Here is a 12,748-nt window from a genome sequence, read left to right on the forward strand (position 1 = left end):
GTAGACTATACTATTAGGTAGCCTTCACCACTGTCTATTTCCAGGACATTGCAGACCACCCCCACCAAACAAAAGTAGCTTTATGTTTTTAAAGCCGAATTCCTCATTATACCCTCTCCCAGTCCCTGGCAACCGCTAATCTACTTTTCATGCCAGTGGATTTGCCTGTTATTGACATTGTGTATAAATGAGCTCATTTGGCTTATTTTGCTTAGCATGTGTTCCCATGGATTGTCACTGCTTCAGCATTTATCGATGTGATGCTCCAGTCCCTTTTCCGGCTAAGTAATATCATCTTCTATGTATCTACCACATTTTTTTCATCTCTTCATCAACTAATAAGCATTTGATTGATCCTGATTTTTGGCCAGATCTAGGTGTGTAACTTTCTTACTCTAAGTTAAACATTTCAAGGACTCTCCAAAGCAATTGCACCATTACACATTTACACAAACATATGTAAGGGCTTCATTTTATCTGCACCCTTGTTGGGCTTTGCTATTTTGGGGGCATCTTTGTATGTATGAAATAGGTATATATATATAAGTTAGCTATCTCAATGTGTGTGCAATAGTAGTCCATTATGGTTTTGCTAACTGCACAATTTAATTAAATTTTTTAGGTAGAAGTAGAGAGACAGACAGAGCTTTCTTCAATGCACCAAAGCTTCCTTCATAGGCTATGCTCCTTAGGCCGTGCACATGGCAAAGCAGCATATATCCAGGTGAGATAATTTGCCAGACCCATCCCATTTTAATGATAAGCTATGCCTATGTCCTTTTCCAAATCGTTCTTCTCTTCCAAACATTTTCTTTTTCTTTATTTTTCAAAATTCTTCTTTTTAATTATCTTTATTTATTTATTGGATATAGACATCCAGAAATCAAGAGGGAAGGAGGGGGTAGAGAAGAAGAGAGACAGAGAGACACTTGCAGCTCTGTTTCACAACTCATGAAGCTTTCCCCCTGCAGGTGGGGACAGGGGACTCAAACCTGGGTCCTTGTTCATTGTAACATGTGTGCTCAAGCAGGTGCGTCACCACCCAGCCCCCTAAACATTTTCTGTACTCTTACTTTGTATAACCATATATCCCCATGGGTATATATCATGTAGTACTACATACATACTGCACACACGTGTACAGTATGCAGTGCTGCACATTTATTCACATGTATGTGCACATGCTTCAGACGCATTTCTCTTGGAACCTGTTGGAAATGTATTCTTTCTTTCCTTTCTCACCAGCTCAATCCTGGATACTGCACACTCCAACTGCCTCCACTTTCCACCTTTTACTCCACAGTCTAACACTATTGCCTATTGAGTTTCCAGTGCAATTCCATGCTTTTCCATGATTAAATTCTGAAGGTGCTTGCTCCTGCTCACCCTGCCCTTCTCCCTCTGCAATACCTGCAATACCTACCCTTTTAGAAGCATCTCCTCCTGCCCAGCCCAAACAGAGCAGGGCCCGGATGATGGAAGGTGAACAGAGTAGGGGAAAAACAGGGTGTTTATCTACTGTCTGCATCCGGCTTTATTATATGAAGAAACACAGGTTAAGGGGGCTGGGCGGTAGCGTAGTGGGTTAAGTGCACATGGCGTAAAGCACACAGACCGGTATAAGGAACCCAGTTCAAGCCCCCGGCTCCCCACCTGAAGGGGGGTCGCTTCACAAGTGACAAAGCAGGTCTGCAGGTGTCTGTCTTTCTCTCCCCCTCTTTGTCTTCCCCTCCTCTCTCCATTTCTCTCTGTCCTATTCAACAACATCAACAGCAATAATGGCAACAGCAACAATAATAAATAACAACAATGATAAACAGTAAGGGCTATAAAAGGGGAAAAAATAGCCTCCAGGAGCAGTGGATTCCTATGTAGTGCAGACAAGAGGTCAGGATATTGTGGGAACCTCAACCCCACCCTCTCTTCTGGGTCTTGCAGGTGGAAGGGATCATCCCATATCCACCTAACTGAGGCAACTGTTCTGCACTGGGCCTAGAAGGATGGCTGTGTCTTAATGGACCAAAGTCTTTCCTTCTCTCCCTGCTAAAAATTCCCTGACAAAGATGGACAAATGTGGGCAGTGAAGCACTGGGTTGGAGACTACTGGAGAGATGGTGAGATCTGGCTACACTGAGAAAACAGGATGTTATGGCAGGTATCATGTCATAAGTCTTCCAGAAACTGTACCTCACCTCAAGCCCTGCACAGTCTGTCTCCCAAGAATCATTTAAAAAAAAGGGTTCATGCTCCCAGAGGGATAGAGAATGGGAAAGCTATCAGGGGAGGGGAGGGGATATGGAGAGTGGGTCGTGGGAATTGTGTGGAGTTGTACCTCTTCTACCCTATGGTTTTGATAATTTATCCTTTCTTAAATAAAAACAAATAAAAAACCCTTTTAATTAATGTGTTTGTTTATTTATTTAATTGGATAGAGAGAAATTGAGGGGGGAGATAGAGAGGGAGAGGGCCACAGAGACACATGCAGCTTCATAACTCATGAAGCTTTCCCCCTTCAAGTGAGGACCAGGGGCTTGAACCGAGGTCCTTGTGCACTATAATGTGTGTACTTAACGAGATGTGCCACTACCTGGCACCAGGGACCATTTTGTTTCAACAGGAGTGTTACAACAAGCAGGGACTTTTATTTCTGGTTTTATCTTTATTAAATTCATCTCTTGTGAGTTATTGATTTTCTTAAAAGAAAAGTAAATTCAATTTAATTTTTTTCTTTTTCTTTCTTTCTTTCTTTCTTTCTTTTTTTTTTTTTTTTTTCTTTTTTTGTGGCTTATTACCAGACACTTAGGTCTGGGACACAGTGAAGAAGACTGATAAATGTGCTTGAAAATGTTTCCAAATCCAAATCAATAAAACTACACAGCTCTATGTTTTAATGTTACAAAGAGAAAAAGTGTAGGGGATTTTATCAAGACATACTATTTGACACCTCCAGGTAGAGCTGTACAACTCCAGTTTGAACAGACATTATGAACCAGAGGGACTGTAAGAAGAGGTTTAAAAAAAATAAGTATAATCATCCCAGAACAACATCACAGAGTAGGCTATGGATTAAGGTAAGTGGCATTAGTGTCACTGTTTCCTTGGCTCCTTACTCAGAGAACCTATACAAACAGGATGAAGTTTGTAGGACAGCTATCTGTAGACTCCAGAAAGAAAGCAGTTTGGGAAAGAGCTTCCAAGTCCACTGAGAATGGAGAATCTTCTACCTTTGGTCTCCTCCTCCTGCTTGAGTCTGATGCAGTTGAAACTCAGAAGTGAGCAAGTAGTAGAGAGAGATACAGATGAAATTCTCTAGTTATGGTTCATGAAGTAGCAAAGGGCATTTCCACAGACATTTCCACCTTGTCTTATGCTTTGAGAAGGCCTGTTTGCTCTTGCCTTCAATGTCTGACGTGGTCACTTGGAGGCAAGCAAACATAGGAAGCAAAACATTGAGGTTGAAGTTTGCATTCTGGTATTTATTTATTTATTATTTTTATTTAATTTTTGCCTCCAGGGTTATCGCTGGGGCTCGGTGCCTCCACTGCAAATCCACTGCTCCTGGAGGCCATTCCCGCCCCCCCCCCCGTTTTTGTTGCCCTTTTGGTTGTTATTATTGTTATTGTTGTTGTTGGATAGGACAGAGAGAAATTGACAGAGGTGGGAAAGACAGAGAGGGGGAGAGATAGACAGACACCTGCAGACCTGCTTCACCTTTGGGAAATGAGCCCCCTGCAGGTGGGGAACTGGGGGCTCAAACTGGGATCCTTATGCTGGTCCTTGCGGTTTGCACCATGTGTGTTTAACTGGCTGCACTACCTCCTGGCACCTTGTATCCTGGTATTCTAAACGAGGCTGGGTTCTTTCTTTCATTCTCTACCCTTTGCTTGACTACGAGGGGCAAGTTGTACAAATGCACCACGGAGTCTCGGTCCTGCATGGAGGAGGGGGTATCTATTTTCTAATTGGAGGGATTTGGAAAGTGACTCCATAGCCTTGTTCATGAATTCCTAGGGTCATCAGCTCCCTCTGCTCACAGGTTGTATGCACATGTCTGTCTTTGTATCAAAGCATTCGGAGCATTTTGGAGATCTACTTAATAAGAAAGATCAGAGAACAGTCCCTGGACTAACCACTGAGTGACAGAAATGGGGAACAGATATGTATGGAGCTTCAAAAAGAACGGAAAACTGTGCTGGCCTTGAACGCATTCAGCTTAGAGAGATCAGTGGGCACATGTGACCTGAATGTGAAGGAAGAAACCAATGCACAGCATTCTCTACCAGATGTAAATAAGACCCGGACTCTCATAATGGGATAGTCAGAATGTCTAAGCAGCAGTTTAAAAATGGATGGCATAGAAGAGGCAGGCCAACCTCATTTGTCATGGAAAGTACACCCAATAGATACCAACAATTAGGTGTCACAGATGTTGGGATTATCTGACAAGAGATGTTACATCCTCTGTTATACTATCATGCAATGACAAACTTATCTGAAATCAATCAGAATATAGAAAATGGAAATTTCAGTCCTGGAAAAAAAATACATACTTTTTTTTTTAAAGTTCACAAAAGGCTCCAAATCAGAATGAAATCACTGAACTAAAGATAGATCAACAGGAGTGATCCAATCTGAACAACAGAGAAATTGCTTTTGAAAAACTAAATTGAGATTCAGCAGCCCATGGGACAATGAAAGTTCTAGTCTTTGTGCCAGCAAAACCAACAAGCAGAAGGTGTGATCCTGAAAAGCAAAAAAAAAGGAAAACTATCGGCAGAAAACTCTCCAAATCCGAGGATATATATATATATATATATATATATATATATATATATATATCCTCAGAATCAGGAAACTCAGCAAACCCCAAAGAAGACATAAGTTTATGGACACAGCAGAATCAAACTGTAGAAAACTAGATACACAGGACATTTTGAAAGCAGTTAGAAAAACAACACAATTCAAATGCTTGTGGATTTATATATTTGACTGGGCCAACCAAAATTGAGATGGAAGGGGGAGATAGAGTAGGAGCAGGAGAGATAAACACAACCTTGATTCACAACTCATGAAGCTTCCTCCCTTTAGTTGGAGAGCTGGGGCTTGAACCTGAGTCCAGGGTAATGTGTGTGATCAGCGGAGTGCCACTGCCCTGCCCCTTGAACACTGCAATGTAAAGGACAACTTTCACATAAAGGAAGAGGAGCAATGTGGATGAAATAAGATGTTTACTTTCCACTTGAAGTGATAAGATAGTTTTTAGGTAAACTGTGAAAATGTACATATATACATTGTCATCTGTGCTGAATCAACCATTCTGAAATAACAGTCTGTACAAAGGGATGTTATGGGGATTGAGCGGTAGCACTAAGTTGAGTGTATATATATCACCTTGAGCAAGGATCCAGGTTCAAGCCCTCCTCCACACCTTTAGGGAGGACACTTCATGAGTGGTAAAGTAGGTCTGCAGATGTCTATCTTTCTCTCTCCCTATCTATCTCCCCTTTGACTCTCAATTTATCTCTGTCCTATTAAATAATAATAAAAAAGGTAAAAATGGCTGCTGGGAGCTGTGGATTCATAGTGCTGGCCCAGTGATAGCCCTGGTGGCAAAGAGAGGAGAGAGAGAGAGAGAGAGAGAGAGAGAGAGAGAGAGAAGGAGAGAGAAAGTGTGTGTGTGTGTGCGTGAGAGAGACAGAGAGACACAGAGAGAGATTTGTGATAAAAATTTAACAGGTCTACGGCCATACCACCCTGAACACGCCCGATCTCGTCTGATCTCGGAAGCTAAGCAGGGTCGGGCCTGGTTAGTACTTGGATGGGAGACTGCCTGGGAATACCGGGTGCTGTAGGCTTAAAAAAAAAATTAACAGATAGTACTAAAATGTTCAAATAAAAAGGGCTGGGTGGTAGTGGTGCACCTGATTAAGCACATATAATATTAATCATAAGGATCTGAAGGATCTTGTTTGAGCCTTACCCTCCTTCTGCTCCCCACCTGCAGGGGGGATGCTTCAGGATCAGTGAAGCAGATCTGCAGGTGTCTAGCTTTCTCTCCCTCTCTCTATCTCCCCCTTCCCTCTCGATTTCTTACTGTCCTATTCAATTAAAAAAAGAAAAGAAAATAGGAAAAATGACCTCCAGGAGCAATGGATTTGTTGTATAGGCACCAAACCCTAGCATTAACCCTAAAGGCAAATAAGTAAATACATACATACATATATATATATATATATATATATATATATATATATATATATATAATGTTCAAATAATGCCAGAGAAGGTAGACAAGGGCAAGTAGAGAGACAGATGATGGAGGAAGCACAGAATTACACATTGAAACAAAACACAAATACCTATGTGTATTACAATGACTGAGCATGGTCTACACACACCATCAAAAAGCAGAGCTGTTAAAATGGATAAAATAATAAGAACTACTTACATGCCGCTGACAAGAAACTCATTAACAGCATAATGACACAGGTAGATTAAAAGTAAAAGGACAGGAAACACAATAATATGAGCACTAATCAAAGAGCTGATGTCTATATTAACATCTGACAAAACACACTTCATAGTGCATACATTTGTGAGAGATGACTTGAATATTACATATGAGGAAAGAGTTGATTCACCAAGCTGAGAGGACAACCCTCAACATGTATGCCTCTGACAGAGGAGCTTCAGAAAGCGTGAAGCAAAACCTGAGAACACTGGAGGGATAAAGGAGTGGACAATTCTGAGAGAGGGAGGCTGCAACATCCCTTTAAGGGTAAGGTACAGGCCAATAGACAGAATCAAGAAAGACAGAGGAGTGAACAAACTACTGTGTTTAGTTGACATTGAGAAATATTGTATTCAACTAGAGAAAAGGGCATCTTCTTTCAAAATCACACTGCATGTTATCCAAGAGTGATCACTGATATAGTTCTAAGTATGCTTTCTAATAGTAATGGAATTAAACTAGAAATCAATAACAAAAATTAAATAAAATTTCAAACAATTGACTAGATTTTAAGCAATTGATCCAATAGGATTAGTGCCCTTATAAAAAGGGGAATTTTAAAGCCAAGTATTTTTTTAATTAAAAACATTTTACTTGTGATTTATTAATGATTAACAAGACTGTAAGATATCAGGGGTACAATTCCATACATTCCCAACTGCCAGATTTTTGTCTCCCATCTCCTCCATTGGAAACTTTCCTATTCTTTTTTTTTTAATCCCAGTAGAACTTTCTTTCTTTTTTAAAAAACATTTTATTTAATTCTTTGTGAGAGGGATAGGAAGAGAGAGAGAGGAAGAACCAGACATCACTCTGGTACATGTGCTGCTGGAGAGTCATACTCAAGGCCTCATGCTTAAGAGTCCAGTGTTTTATCTACTGCCCCACCTATTCTTTAGCCCTCTGGGAGTATGGACCAAAGATATTTATGGGGTGCAGTGCCAGTCCCTGTTCAGGGAGCCATTATGCCGGGCTGGCTTCATGGGCTGGAGACAGATGACCAGAGACTCATGGCTGAGCTGTATGCAGTATCTCTTTATTCATGTGGAACGCAGCGCAATGTAAGCCAAGATATCTCTAATCACAATCCTGTCTATATATATATATATATATATATATATATATATATATATATATATATATATATATATATATACTCGCCAAGTAGGGTGGAAACAGGATGTGAAGTAAAGAGGGTGGTGCGAAAAGACAGGTTCCTCATGCAGTGTTTTATCCTCTGCCATTTATCTCCCTAGTCTCCTACTTTGGACTGACACTTCTATTGGACTTGCTGGTTTACCCTTTCGACACTACACAATTTTACAGCAGCTTCCTTCCCTTCAGGCTGCTGGTTTTTCAAAGACTGACCCTGAGTAGTTCATAGACTTTGCAGACTGTTGCCTTGAGGACTATACAATTCCAAATAGCCTCTCTGCTTGGCAGGCCATGTCCTCCTGCCTACAGGTCCTGTCCTTTGAGGCAGGAAACGACCCCTCATTACTAACCTTTGCCTCCCCCCAGAGACAGGGAATGTTCCTTTGCACACCATGACATTACACTGGCTCTTACTGCTCCCATATTTTTCCCTTGACATTACACTGGCTCTTACTGCTCCCATACTTGTCCCTTGACATTACACTGGCTCTTACTGCTCCCATACTTGTCCCTTCATGTTTTGTTATATCATTCAGGTTTATGCCCAAAAGGTTTCTGCTCACCCCTACACTACTATTCCTCTGTCACAGATAGAGTCTTTTACAGGCATTGACCCATCCTAATGCAATGACTAGGTAGAAAGATAGGGAAAGATGTAGAAATATTCTGAGGAGATGGTGGAGCCTGGCAGAGTTTAACCTATGAGATGAGTCCCTCCAGGTAAGTCTCTCTCTCTGCAGAGGGGTTGATCACAGGGGGGACACAGGTTGGTGGCCATGTAAGTCTTCCCTCCCCCACAGAAACATCCTACATCTTCCCACCTGAGCATGGCATTCCTTAAAAATATTTAATCCTGCTCCACTCTAAGTTTCCTATACTGTGTCCATTAGATATAAGGAAAGGGGGAGATGCTGGGAAATTGTGCAGATGCAATCACATATGCCATGTTGTCCTCCCAGGCTATTGCTAGTTCCCACAAGAGTGCCTTTTCCTCCATGTTGTGCCCTCAGGGCATTGTGAATGCCCCGCTATAGTTGAAATGCTTTGGTTACTCCTCCCCCTTCCCATTGCCACAAAAGTTATTATCCTAGCCTGGAGTGCTATGGTTACTCCTCCCCCTTCTCATTCTCACGAGAGCTACTCCCATAAAATCCCTTCTTCTTCCACCCTTCGTTCTCTTGCCCGCCTTTCACTTCGGTGATTAGACGCAGGGAAGGTTACTGCGTGAGGCAGCCATTTTTGTTACCTCCACATGGCCCAAACTGCTGCTCTCTCACCCAACTCTGAGGTGCCAGTGAAAATAAGGCATTGTGTTCCCTTTCTGCTCCAAACCTCCTTTTTCTGTGCCGCCGCCACTGCAGCAAGTGACAGTGCAGAAGGTGGAAGGTCTGGTTTCTGTAACTGCTTCTCCGCTGGACATGGGCATTGGCAGGTTGATACATACTCCCAGTCTGTTTCCCTCTTTCCCTAGCAGGGCAGGGCTCTGGGGAGATGAGGTAGCAGGACTCTTGGGTGAGGTCGTCTGCCTAGGGAAGTCAGGGTGGTACCACAGTGTTGGTATGCTTCTAATTCTGCTTCTAAAAACCCCTTCTGTTTCATTTGGTTTAATCCCCCTTGCTTAACACTGTATTCTATTTACATAACTACTGTTAACTAAACACCAGCATGCCTGCATGGCATTGGTTTGATTCCACTTAAAGCTGCAGTCTATTTACATAAACCACTGTTAAATAAGCACCACCCTCCCTCCAGGGCATTGGTGGTTCAGTGGTAGAATTCTCACCTGCTCTGCCCCCTCTCCTTGTCACACCCTGATTTTCACCAATCTCTTTTTGTTCCACCCTCTCTACATCACATCCTATTTACACCCTACTTGGCAAGTATATATAAAGACAGGATTGTTAGTTTTAGTTAAGTTTAGTTTAATTTAGATGGCTTAGATTGTGCTGCATTCTGCATGAATAAAGAGACAACCTGACATCACAGAAGTGTCTGCAACTTGGTAAAGCCAAAGTGTGTGTGTGTGTGTGTGTGTGTGTTTTAAGCTGTTGTATTGATTTGATGAAGTAGAGAGTGACACAGAAGAGAGTGTAAAACAGCACTCTGGGATATGCTGAGCTTGAGGTTGAGCCTGGGACTTCTTGCTTGGAAGTCTAATACTCCACCACAACACTGAAAAGTGGAGTATTAAACACTCAGATAAACTTGCACAGAACGAGAGCAATGTGACGGGAGGTGGAGACAAACTCCTAGAAATCAGGAAAAGATTGGAATAGAGCTTTGCTTTTTCTTTTGTCAAGTTTTTTTTTTTTATTGTGATTCACAGTGGTTTAAAGATTGTGAGTTATCTCACTTAATATACTCCCTTCTAGCTCTATCCAAGATGGGTCAGAGAAGTTGTGTTCATTGTTCTTAATAGCTGCATAGTATTCCATCATGTAAATATACCACAGTTTTCTCAGTCATTCGTTTGTTGTTGAACATCTGGGTTGCTTCCAGGTTTTAGTTATTACGAATTGTGCTGCTATGAACATAGGTGTACACACATCTTTTTGGTTGGGTGTTATAGTGTCCTTGGAGTATATCCCTAGGAGAGGAATTACTGGGTCATATGGAAGGCCCATGTCTAGCCTTGTGAGGGTCCTCCAGACTGCTCTCCTCAGGGGTTGGACTAATTTACATTCCTAACAGCAGTACAGAAAGGCTCCTTTGTTCCCACAGCCTCTCCAGCATTTGTTGCTGCTGTCCTTTTTGATATATGCCATTCTCACAGGGTTGAAGTGATATCTCAGTGTTGTCTTTATTTGCATTTCTCTGACAAACAATGACCTGGAGAAATTTTTCATGTGTTTGTTAGCCTTTTGAATCTCCTCTGAAGTTAATGTTCTGTTCATATCCTCTGCCCATTTTTGGATGGGGTCATTTGCTTTTTTGTTGTCAAGATTTGTAAGCTATTTATATATTTTTGTTATTAGTCTTTTGTTTCATGTATGGCATGTGAAGATCTTTTCCCATTCTATGAGAGGTCTCTTTGTTTGTGTATTGGTTTCTGTGGCTGTGCAGAAGCTTTTCAATTTGGTCTAGTCTCATTTATTTGTTTTTGTTTTACTCTTCCTTGCAATTGAGTTTATATTATCAAAGATACCCTTGAGATTCAGGTGGGAATGTGTGCCACCAATGTTTTCCTCAAAGTATTTGATAGTTTCTGGTCTAACATCCAGGTCCTTGATCCATTTGGAGTTGACTTTTGTTTCTGTTGAGATAAAGTGCTTCAGTTTCATTCTTCTGCATGTTTCAACCCAGTTTTACCAGCACCATTTATTGAAGAGAGCCTCCTTCCTCCAATTAATACTGTGGGCCCCCTTATCAAACATTAGATGTTCATAGGTGTAGGAATTTAGTTCTGGGCTTTTAATTCTGTTCCACTGGAGCTAGAAGGAACTATGTTATGTGAGATAAGTCAGAAAGACAAAGATGAGTATGGGATTATCACACTCACAAACAGAAGTTGAGGAAGAAGAATAGAAAGGGAAAGTGAAAGTAAGATCTGACTGAGTTTGGAGTAGGCACCAAAGTAAACATCTCTGGTTGGAGAGTGAGGGTAGATGTTCAGCTTCATGGGGGGGGGGGCGGTCAGGACACAGTCCTTTGGAGGAGGAAAGGGTGTTGATGTGCATGCCTATTAACTTATAGTCTCATAAATCACTATTTAATTAATATGAGGTTGAAAAGCTGATTGAATGTCTTAAAGCCTTTAATGCACAGACCATAGGCTGAGTATATGTTCCTTCAATCTAAGCATTTAAGACTTCAAACCTTTAACCAGACTGAATTTTAACAGTGGTCTTAAATTGTTAATACATTTCTAATAATGACTTGTTCTTTGAAATGTGGACTTTTCTAAAAGCTTAGACCAGGGAGAAAAGAAGCAACCACTGGCATTACTTTATAAGACACAGCTATATATAAATAATGTCAAGGGACATAAATTACGGCGATGTCGTGTATGATACAGCAAATTCTAACAATGGGATCTTCAAGGTTAACCCAATTACCAAATGATTTGATTATAGTAATAACTATCTATTGTCTTCTTAAGCCTTAAGGCAGCAGGAACCTCCCACTTACTCTTATAAAACCCATATTTTCCCCAGTCTTGGACCTCTAGGGTAAGGCTCATTTTCCTGCATGCATCTCTCAATTCATAACAAATGATACTGCATCTGCTGATTCTAACCTAATCAATGCAATGTGTATCACCTGGACATGCTTCACTTCAGACCGTGTCCAGAAACATCAGGCTTGGAATGTCAACCCTTTGCTTTATTACTTGGGTGAGAAATTTCCTTTCTTGTATGATCCTCTAAATACATTTAGGCTGATTCACTTCCTAACAAAGCTCCAAAACCTAGATCTAGACCAGGTCCCATAAGATAGGGCATATGGGGAGTCGGGCTGTAGTGCAGCGTGTTAAGCACAGGTGGCACAAAGCACAAGGACTGGCATAAGGATCCCAGTTCTAACCCCGGCTCCCCAACTGCAGGGGAGTCACTTCACAGGCGGTGAAGCAGGTCTGCAGGTGTCTATCTTTCTCTCCTCCTCTCTGTCTTCCCCTCCTCTCTCCATTTCTCTCTGTCCTATCCAACAACGACAAAAACAATAATAACTACAACAATAAAACAACAAGGGCCACAAAAGGGAATAAATAAATAAAATAAATATTAAAAAAAAATTTTAAAAAAAGGACATATGTACACAGGTAAATCCATAAACTAGGGAAAATATATACATTAAAGCAAAAGCGTGCAATAGTCTGCAGTGAGTCAATACATGAAGTAAGCAAGTAGAAAGACCTAAAAAGACACCATAAAGTTCCTACTGAAATAGTTTCTACTTAGATGTAGATACCCTCCTTACCTACTTCTTATTTTACTTCCCATAGTCACTCCAAAGCTAACCTTATCAAAGTAAGAAGTACAAAAGCTGAATAAAGGCAAGAAACTGGAATACTTTAATGATGACTCTTTAGTCACTATCAGGCCACCCCATCATCTGGGTCCCTAGTCAGGCAGTCCTGAGATT

General features: G+C 41.2%; 1 non-coding gene across 1 annotated transcript; it reads left to right on the forward strand.

The window, feature by feature from the left end:
• Window positions 1–5,736: 5,736 nt before the first annotated feature.
• Window positions 5,737–5,855, forward strand: LOC132538336 (5S ribosomal RNA). The gene has a single exon (XR_009549733.1). It is a non-coding gene; the product is annotated as a 5S ribosomal RNA (ribosomal RNA).
• The last annotated feature ends 6,893 nt before the right edge of the window (window positions 5,856–12,748 follow it).

The sequence above is a fragment of the Erinaceus europaeus genome, chromosome 4, assembly GCF_950295315.1.
Source record: "Erinaceus europaeus chromosome 4, mEriEur2.1, whole genome shotgun sequence".
Lineage (NCBI taxonomy): Eukaryota > Metazoa > Chordata > Mammalia > Eulipotyphla > Erinaceidae > Erinaceus > Erinaceus europaeus.